The following is an 11,178-nucleotide window of genomic DNA, read 5'->3' as shown; positions in this document are numbered from 1 at the left end:
TTTTTAGCCGATTTTACTATTTGCCTAATTTTGAGGTGCAAAAAGTAAACAAGTTGTTCGAAAGCAATAATGCAGACCCAATGAAGATTTTTAATGAACTCAATGTTTTACTTTCACATCTATGCTTCCTAGTGGTTATTAGCGCGGACACATTTGATCCTATATGCTACCCGTTGGAACCATACCTTGCTCCATTTCCTCAGTTTTATCACAGTTTTGAAGAGTATTTAAAAACAAAAGTAAGCACAAACGCTTTTGACCTCGAAGCCGAGAAAATAATTCGAGAAAATGGTCGCTATTTTATTATCACTTTAATAAAGGAATTACGCCAACGCCTCCCTACAAATATTGCCACACTAATAAAATTGACTTTTTTCGGTTGGAAATGCATTAAGAGTAATTAAACCAAAAGTATTTGTTCAACTACAGCAACAAAAACACAAATATAATGCCGACGAAATAACATCCATAGAGATGCAATGGCAACGGTTAACGTTACATACTGTAGTGCGATTCCCATTTTTCTTAACGACAATATTCGCATCGTTAGCTAACGATTCCGACAAGTTTCGTTAACTGCAATTCTCAAGAACACTTTTAGCGAATATTGTCGGTAGCTTTGACAGTTGTCTAACGAAATTTGTAGATAGCCTAGCTACGAATATTTTGTCGTTGAAAAGCCTAACGATAGAATTGGTTTAAGTTTTTATTGAGAAAAATTAGGCAAAATTCATCGGTAAGCAAACTATTATAATAAAAAATAGCTAATAAATAAACATTTATCACATATAGATGTGCTTATTATTATTATTCTTTTTATTTATTACACTGTGCAAGTTGAAAACTTAGGCAAAGGTTTTGATAGTTGATCTCACTTAATTGGGGCATTCTAAGTTCAATGGCTCCCCCCTTTTTGTCAGATTTGCTCCAATGTTCGAGATAACGACACTTGAACATTTGCTTCAATTTTAACTTGTTTGTAAATAACTCAGTTTTTGTGTTGTTTTAATAAAATTTTTAACATAACTGATTTTTATAATGAAGGTTATTTTAAAAAATAGTCACGTGATAAAGTTTAATAAAATGACTTTAACGGACTTTGTCGGAGTTATTAAAAAAAAACATAAAAATTTTAACAAATTTTCAATTACTGTTACGTCGAAAACTAGAGCCACAGCTAAATTTTTAGACGTGGAAAGTATAACGTCAAAATGATGTGTTTGTTGTAATGGAATTTTTTACTTATATACGGCTAACACTACCTTATTAAATTCGCCTTGCACGAGGCCCTTATTGCAAAATAAAAAGTCCAGCATCCTATGGTATTGCTCCGTAGTAGCTTTTGCTCTTCTGTTTTTTTCATAATGTATTCACAAACAACAATCTCGACAACAATAATACGCGCAACAATAAAATGTTTCTTTTAAATATTGAGTGTCAAACGTCAATATTGCCATATTTGTCTTTGTAATTAACGACAATCCTCGTAAACTCCTTTATCGACATGTCTAACGAATTCTGTCGTTAAGTGTGTTTTTGAGAATAGCCTATTCGCTACTGCAAGCTACAAACGTCGTTCATTATCAATAACGAATAACGGTTAGGAAAAATGGGAATCGCACTACTGGAGTAATTTAGACTCAACTGTAAAATTTTGGGCCGAAGTTTATCAATTTCGAAATGCCCTAGGAGAAAACCCTTTTGCTGACCTTTCCAACCTAGTTTTTAGTTTTCTTGTTTTGCCTATAAGTAATGCAGAAGTAGAGCGAATATTTAGTTCAATGAATATAATAAAAACTAAGCAAAGAAATCCAATGTGCGTTAAAACGTTAAACGCTATTTTATATATAAGATACGGTTTAAAACGTGAAGAAAAATGCTGCCATAATTTTACTGTAGATGACGATCTCTTAAAATTAATGAATTCAGGTGATATATACAATAGTGATTCATTTGATGATGAGGAGTCGAGTGTATCTCGATATAAATTAATGGTGTTATCTAGTCTTTCGTTTCTTGCGATTTATTTAAATAAAGCATGTGAATTTTCACTAAAACATTTTAGCCGTTTTTAGCCGCGTTTTTTTGCCAATCTAGCCGGTCGGCCCAAAAAGTTCTGGCAACACTGTTAAGCAATGGCAAAGCTTTATGCTTCATTTCCAGTGCCTTATCTTCTTTTAACTCTTTCGATGCGAAAAGCAGAGAAATCTCGGTTTTAGTTATTTTTTTAACTTTGGGATATCATCTGTGTTGCCGTTTTGATCCAAATGGATCAAAATGATACGTTTTTCATCGAATTTTTTAAAGATACTTTTATTTTTAGCTTAGTATAAATTGTGATAAATTATAATTCACAAGTCGAGGGTAACTCTTCCCATCCTCAAACTTTTATGATTTTGTGGCCACACATTAAGTTTGTTTCCTTTCATTGAACATACCACCTTTAATCTGCATCCATATGCACTGTTAGCTACAGAAAACTAGCCTGTTCCCGTACCCCAGGATTTAGTCCGAAATAGTCTGAATTCGTTTCCTTTCACACATTTATCATATAGTTTGCGAACAATTTCTCACTAAATCATGGATTGCGGGAACAGGCTAATATTGTCGTTCCTATTCCTTTTTGACTTTGAAGCCGTCGGATGTGGTACTGGGCTAAAGACAGTGTCACATGATTGGTACATTTGTACAAATTTGTATATTTTGGCAGTCACAGAGTGGTGTTCTTTAGAAATTTGTGTTCAGCTCAATAAAAGAATTTGCAAACAACACTACTCTGTAACTGCCAAAATGTACAAATCTGTACAAATGTACCAATCGTCAGTCATGCGTCTTAGTTAGGCCGATCTGTGGCAGCCACAGAATTGAACTATAGATCAAACTAAAGTGCAGCTGCAGTTGCAGTTGACCGTGTTTGCCAAAAAAGTAAAAAGCGGCAGAAAAGTCGATAGTGAGTAATATAATTTCGGAAAAGATTCGGAAAAGTTATTAGGTATTATTCATAGTTTTGAAATATATTTCACGAAAGCAAAAAATAAAAATAGCTGAGATCCCTTTCTTTTTTAAACACCTAGGATATCACTGACCATTAAAGACGACCCTGAATGACCGCAAACCTCAAAGCATTACACATTTTTATATGTCATTTTTAAAATGAACGATCCAAAATTAGCCAGTATACATATTTAAAATTTTGTATAACCAGTGGTTGAATTTTTGTACTGAAAGGATTAACCCTAAAAGTATAATCTACGCCTGCGAGGCGTATATGGAATGGGTATTTTTTTAAATTTGAACACAAAATTTACTTTTTTTTTTGTTGTTTTAAATAAATGCGGTTATAGTTTTCATTAACAAAACTATGTTTTATTATTAGTCAAACTCACAACTTCAATATTCTTTAAAAAATAAGGCAGGACTAAGTATATTTTAGCTCACAGGTTATCTTTTAAGTACATAAGCCTCTACGGCGTATGTTAAGGCTTTACGTTACTCCCAAATAGATTTGTATTCTAGGGTTAAGAAAGCTTTTGTTTGAAAGTGTGATATTAAATGCTTTTCACCATAAACGGCGCCAATTTTCAATGATTATTGCGTTTCAGATTAAGACTAATACCAGATATTGTGAAAGGTTGGACTATACCTTATAGATGACGGTTTTCTCATGGCCCACTGCACGAAGCTTAGAGTAGAGTAATGTCTTTTAAGAACTTAAAAATTATCCTGGGTTATCAGGTGTCTGGCAACACAAGATTAAATGTTGTCTTTCACGAAGTTCTTTAAATAAATTTTGAGCTAAGTACTCACCCGTATTTCGGGGGTTACTACTACTTTTAATAAATTGTTAGTTTAATTTCCTATAATATTTACCTTTAGGTTTATGCATTTTAAGAATACATCGAAAATTTGTTTTAGAGACTCAATGTGAAAAATTGCAGAAACGATTAACCGGTTTTCTTAGCAACCGAGACGTTTGCTTTTTAAATAATTTTTGTAGAACAAATCGGCAAGTACATATCATCCCCCGCATGCCAGAAACATGAATGTGTAAAGATGAAAATTCTGGGATTTTTTTATATGTCGGGCCCCCCACCCCCTCCTCAATTCGATCCTGGCGACGCCCATGCCAGTAAACGCAAAACGTGAGATTCAACGGAGAGATACACAGCAGAGTTCAAGCTGCACAAGAATAGCGGATGAGAAAGGCATACAGCTATATAGAAACTTATAACTCCTCCTTAATGAACCTCGGAAGACTACTTAATTTTAGCCCGGAAGGCCTAAGCACTTTCATAGGCTACCTGAATGGACTGCAGGTTCTAAGACTCCTCTATTTCGAACGTTTCTGCCAGGATGGGTATAAGCGCATGGACCGACTTTTCTGGAATTTTGGTGCAAGTACGCCTGCCCCAGTACTCCCGTCATACATATTCATTCCGTTGGTATGCCATACTTGGGACCATGCCTGTTTTAGAAATTATGGCTTCACGGCAGCAACTTTCAAAAATTCTGTCCACTTAGAGCTTATCAAAGGATAACTTCGGTAGCATGATATATGTGACCTTGATAGCGAGATCACACAGGAATGGCTTGGGAACCTTTAGGTGACTTCAAATAAGTCCACTTTTCATACTGATTACCATGGGCAGCCGTAAGGCGCCCCAGAAGGCCTCCTTTTCAATCAGAATAGACAGGGAAGAAAAGCCTGTAATCACACCAAGAGCATGCGTTGGACAGGTTTTCATAGCTTGGGTGACATTCCTCGTGAAGTATCTGGAGGCATAAACCCCCTTGTATCTTTGTTGGTAAAATTTGAGGGATGCGAGTTTCACTTGAGCCTCTTGTCCACAGTTATCCCCAGATTCTTTGCCTCTTCTGAGAACTCACGTTCTATCCTCGCCAAGGTAAGGTTTAGCCAAATTGTCGAGCGCCTACGAACAGTCGTAAACGGAACGAAAAAGCATTCGTATGCGAATATTATATATTTTAAAATATTGTGGTTCAAGAAAAATTTTAAACAGAATGAAATTTTTTTCTTGTGCTGACAAATTATTACAAGCCTCTCTTTTTTACTTTTTTTTGTTTTGTCGTTTATGAGCCTTTTTCTAACTTTTCGCCGCTCGAGAATCCCTCGTAAAACATAATGTTCGTAAAATGTGCGTTTTCTTGCTGGCTGGGTTAGAATACCACATACCCTATACACATATTCATCTGTACGATGAAAACGATAAGTAATTCTTAAGAGAAAAATAAAGCAAACAACTTTTTCTTTCCGTTTACATTTCAGTTCGCAAATTATTCATGAAATTCAGATGCGTAACACTCAATTCAGCTCTACTCAGCCCAACTGGAACTTATATTGCCCAACCGACTGAGAGAGATGACTTATTGCGGATAGAAAAGCTTTTATGAGTTCAAGGTAGGGGACCCATTTCCCGACAGACGGCAAAACAGCTTGAAAAATGTGTGTAATGGCGGCTGTGAAAACATTAATACACAAACACACACACACACTCCAGTAGCTACATATGTATGTACAATAGCAAAAATGCTGCGAAACTGTAGATTGGTGAAAGGCATTAGTGGCAGTGAAAAGGATGTAAGGCGAGGAGAAAAGGCGGCGTCACCGATGAGCGGAAGGACTTTGCGGCGGCAGTTATGCAAATTGTTGTAGATTGTGTTGTTGCGGGGAAAATTGTGTGCTTTGTTGAGAATTTGCAAAAAACATTGCGAATGTGGTGCGAAAAGAAAAATTTGATTTATAAGCCAAGGCAAGAGGAAGAGCAAACAAAGAAAACGTAAGCGAAAAATTAATAGCAAACTAGTACCTTTTGCGGGCAGAATGGAAATTCAAACAAAAACTTGTGAAGGCCTAAATTTTAAAATGATACATATGTATTAGTATTATGTACTATTCGTATATATATATACACTTCTTGAGAGCAGCTATAATTATATTACGATTTATAACCTTCGAAGGGAAATCTCTCAAATAACCCAATGAATGGAGTTCTTTTTTTGGAGAATTTTTATGTACCAAATTCGTTACTTATTTGAATATTCACATTATTATTCCAATCTAAAATCATTCAAGTCCCTTAAGACAAATTTTCTTTGTGTAGGTGAAAATTTTTATATTTATTTAGATAAGTTCGAAATATACTCGAATTACGCAAATTGACCAACTACTTATGGTAACTACAAATTCAATATGCATATGTATTTACCTATTGCAATCGTTTTTCCTGCAGGTGTATGCACACTTTCTTGTTTATGTGTTCGAAACAAGATTACAGCCTTGGCAGGAGTCATTGTAATTTATGTTTGTTTTGGGACTTTGGGATCGAAACACAAACTATAGCCACACAAACAAGTACCCCATTTGCTTTGCGAAGAAGCGAGGATTACATATGGGTGAGTGTAATAAGTATCTTGGTATTTTCAAGCTGAAAGCTTCATGTGGCAATAAAGTTTATTTTCGATAGACAGCGCAAATGCAATTTAATGCCGTCATAAATATTAAATGGAGCTATGTATATGCCTTCATATGTCGAAAAATAAAATTAAAAATGTCATAAAAATATAAGCTTTTGTGTTCTAACCCAAAAAGTTATTTGTAATAAGATATGTACATATACCATACAATACACAGAAACCTGGAATATAATGAAATAGCTAGTAATCTTCACCTGGGAGTGGCCAGAAGTGATTCTAGTGAGTACGGTTCAAATCGCAGCTCACAACGTCCAGATATTTATATCCACGTATCCTCTGTGTAGCGACAAAACAGCTATTTGAGAGCGAGCGTAAATTCGCGAGCGCTGGGTTTAGATCCCGCCACGTTAAAACCCTGCCCAATGAAAAATAGCAAAAATCCTCGTATGAGGCTGCCTTTTTTTGATGACGACCACGGCAAACGTTTAAAGGGCTATGCTTTGGAAATATGCACCTGGAATATCCGGACCCTTCGTAGGGAAGGCGCCTCTGCCCGGCTGGTTGATGTCCTCGGGAAGACTAAGGCTGACATCACCGCCAACAAGTGCGATGGACGGGACAAGGTAATCGTGGAGCCTTGCGACGTCTAATACAGTTTCCACGTAAAGGAGCGCTAATCCGGTGTTAGATTTATGGTGAGAGGGAAACTCAGTCGGCGAGTCCTGGCGTTCACCTCGGCGGACGAACATCTAGCCTCAATCCGCTTCAAGGCGACATTCTTCAACATCTCACTCATCTGCGCCCATGCTCCGAAGGAAGAGAAGGACGAGGCGCCCAAGGATCTCTTCTATGAGCGCTTGGAGCTCACATACGAGCACTGTCCCTGCCATGATATCGAAATCGAGCTTTGCAACTTTATTGCCAGGGTGGGCAAGGAAAGTAACATTGGAACCGTCGCCAGAAAATCCAGCTTCCACGACGAAATATCTGTCAACGGACTGCGGCTAATCGACTTCGCTGGGGCCCGAAATATGGTATTGTGCAGTACTAGGTTAAAGCATAAAAAGATCCCTCAAGCTACGTGGCTATATCCAGATCGAAAAACGAGAAACCAAATCGATCATGTTGTCATAGACGGAAGGCATCGACTCGGGCCACTTTCTTGTTGCAGCCAAGATACGCACTCGTCTTTGTGCAGCAAAAAATGTCAGCCCAACAATGCAAGCAAAGTTCAACGTCGAAAAGATGCAACCACACACTCGATACTACTTCTAAGTAAAAGTATCGATACCTGCATGGTATCGTTTCATCTCTACCAAGAACACAATGGATGTACCAGATGAAGAAGGATCTGTCTGCGATTGTGGTAATTAATGGGCGTAACTTCAAAACTAGATAGGCAATTGGTGATGTTTTTTGTAGTGTCAAACCCTATTTTCAAACCTTAAGAAATTGATCGGTAAACTAATACCGATGTACAAGGGAAATCATCGTTCCAAGAAACGTCTTTTTGTTGAACAAAATGTGTGTATGCTATGGGAAAAAATAAATTGTTTTTATAGTCGAAAAATCAATATTTCATTTAAGAAGTCGCACCTTCTCAAGATTCCGAGTGACCCGAAGCAGTTTCTGTGTTACCCTTCCTTCCAATGCATCAGTAGAGTCCACCAGCAGGAAAATGCAAATACTTTTGACAGACCAAATTGTAGTTTGAAGAAGATCAATGACCAACCACAAACACATTATTGGCCCATCGTGACTGACCTCTGAGTTTTATCTATACTCGTCATACTAACTGAAAACATGATTGTCTTCGAAGGTTTCGACTTTTCACTGCTTTTCTAAAATTCACCATCTTCTACCATAATATCTATTAGCCTCACCGCCCAACGCCACTTAACCGCAGGAAAACTCCCATACCAATAGCTTGCTCTTCAGCTTCCATATTACTACAACTCCTACGATTCGAATTCTTTCACTCTGACATTTTTCTTTTATTTGCTTCTTATTCCTGTTGACGTTACAATTTTTGTGGTACTTCAGCTGGCTGTTATCATTGTTTGCCACTGTTTTTGCTGTTGTCAACGTTGACGTTACCACTACATCGCTGAATTGCGCGCCATTTCCACCCTGGCTAATGTGCAAATAAAAATGTTAAAAGGGTCCTGTAGCACTCAATTACACGCCCTGGTGACCATTTGCTATGGCAACGGCGCTGAGCGCAGCTGAAACCGAGCGAAGTAGTGAACGGGCGTATGGAAGGCTAAGTGAGGGGATATATTGTGTGGTGGGCGTAGACGCCTTGCGAATGTGGTGAATGTTGGAGTGTAGTGGCGCGTGGGCGTTTGCTTGCTACATATTTGCACGCTTTCTGCGCGCGCTTTTAGATACCGTTAGGTGGATAGCTGTATAAATTTTTTTCGCTGCTGTCGCTGCTGCTGCGTCGTTTTTACGCTTATGGCGCGTGAACGGAAGTTGCCATCTTGTTGATGGCAGTTAAAGATAAAATGTAATTCTCGTTCTGTTTTAATTCTCTGTTCGCTCTCACTGCCCATCTATCGTTTACCACTGCTGCTGATGTTTTAATGTGCTTTGGCCTTTTCATTTTTTCTGACAATTTCGCGCAACAAAATCTGCTTGTCGCTCTATACCGCCTGCCGCTTTACCGTTGCGCTGTTGCCATTGCCATTGCCCTTTTGGCCATTTGCCATGGCGAAACGAGGTGGTTACTGGTGGGTAGTGCTGCTAGCTGGCAGGCGCGCATGCAGGTGGTGGTGCTGCTAATGGCATCGGTGAGGCGCAGTGGCAACGACAGCTTATGCGCTTCGTTGGCTATAAGTGCCACTTTCCGTCGACTTGTTTTACGGCTTTCGCATTTCTTCAACGGAATTTCTCCCTCACCCCAGCTCATGTCGGTAGCAAACGTATTTTTTGTTTTTTTTTTTTTTTGTGTGTTTTGACAGCTTTTATTTGCATTTTTCGCTCCGTCATTTTCATATCTGTGTGAACGTTTCTCGTTCATTGGCGTTCGTCGGTTCATGGCTTCAGATGCTATACGGTAGGGGGCAGGCTCTCGCGGTGCAGGGGAAAACGTTTTGTCTTTTTATGGGTTTTTATCCAAATTTGCAATTGTAAATAATTGCCTTGGAGCGGTTTTGTCATGTCGTTAGAAAATTGGGTGGCAGTGGTTGGCACTTTATTTTTTTTCGTTGGCATTTTTTCCTATTTTTGGCAATTTTATCTTTTGCTTAACTGCTTTACATAATTGCGAAAAATGTAATGTCAGTGCGAATGAAAGTTAAATTTTTTTTTAGGGAAATTATGTGTAGAATAATGCGCCAAGTAAACGTGTCTGTAGTGTATATAAATGTTTATGATTTTTAGAGATATATATCAAAAGATGTTGGCGAAATATTGGGAAGAGGTGAGCGAAGCTTTGTTTAAAAACTTACAGCTTTACAGCAAAATAAGGCTTTAATGTGTAACATTTCGTACGTTGAGCGTTAAGTTGATAAATTAAGATGGACTATGCTTTGAGTTAATTTTTATTTAGTTTATTGAAAACTTTAGCGAATTTATTAGTATTCATATCATAACATTCTTTATCCTTCATATCATATCAACTTTACGTTATAAAATTAGAAATTTTTACCTGGGATCATCAATGTAACTTTAAGGGATACATACAAAATAGTTGTGCTAGATGTTTCATTTTCACTCGTACTCACAGCAAGTGTTTTTGCTGTTTTGAATTAACTACGAAAGAAAATCGTTCAAAGGTTCTGGACAAAGCAGTGGTAAATTTCTTTTTCATTTTTCATTTCTTAAACCTACAAATAAGACGCTTACAGACTACCCCAGCCAGCAAAATCATCGTCAACGAGCCCGTAACTGGATATTTTCTCGAACAAAAACCGGCTAAAAAGTCGTTTATGATAGCCGTTCACGATTCGTTTTCGAGGTTTTTTTTTTTGTTTTATCGTTTACGAGCCTTTTTCTAATTTTTCGCCGATCGAGAATCGCTCCTAAAACATAATGTTCGTAAAATGTGCGTTTTCTTGCTGGCTGGGCACATGAAAACTTCGACTATATATATTTGTGGAAGTATTTATGTATGTAGGTATGTGTCAGGTTGCAGCCTAAACGGACGGACCAAATCGAACGAAATTTTGACAGAGTATTTCCATTTACTCTAGGGTGAAAAAAATTTGGATTCGTCAAGGGGGCGTTGCATCTCCCATGGGCGTGAAATTTTTAATCAGCCATAACTTCGGAACCATAAGTCCCACAAACTTGAAATTTGGTGTGCAGACATATCAATGGTAGGTGCTTATAGGAGGGTCTATATACATATATGAGTTTGTAAAACGGGGGCGTGGCAATCCAAATACCGACCCATAAGTTTCAAGAACTTGAAATTTGTAAGTAAGTATAGTAAGGCATATATAAATAAGTTGGTAAAAGGGGTCGTGGCACACCCCATAGGCGTGGGAAATTGTACCAGCTATAACTTCGGAACCATATGTCAAGTGAAATTGAAATTTGATACGCAGACGTATCTATATATATTGGAGGTGTTTAGAGTAAAGTATATATAAATGAGTTTGTAAAATTGGGATAAATATCTATTCATCTATTATATCACTCGGACATTTAAAACTGTGTTTTTTTTTGAAACCTTACAGTCTTTAGACCTTTTCGAAATGGAAGGATTAAATCGTTTTTTGATCCCGCGATGCTGTT

This window comes from Rhagoletis pomonella, unplaced genomic scaffold (assembly GCF_013731165.1).
Source record: "Rhagoletis pomonella isolate Grant_MI unplaced genomic scaffold, Rhpom_1.0 Rhpom_scaffold_00006, whole genome shotgun sequence".
NCBI lineage: Eukaryota > Metazoa > Arthropoda > Insecta > Diptera > Tephritidae > Rhagoletis > Rhagoletis pomonella.
The sequence above is the reverse complement of the archived record's forward strand: the minus strand, read 5'-3'. Positions refer to the sequence as shown.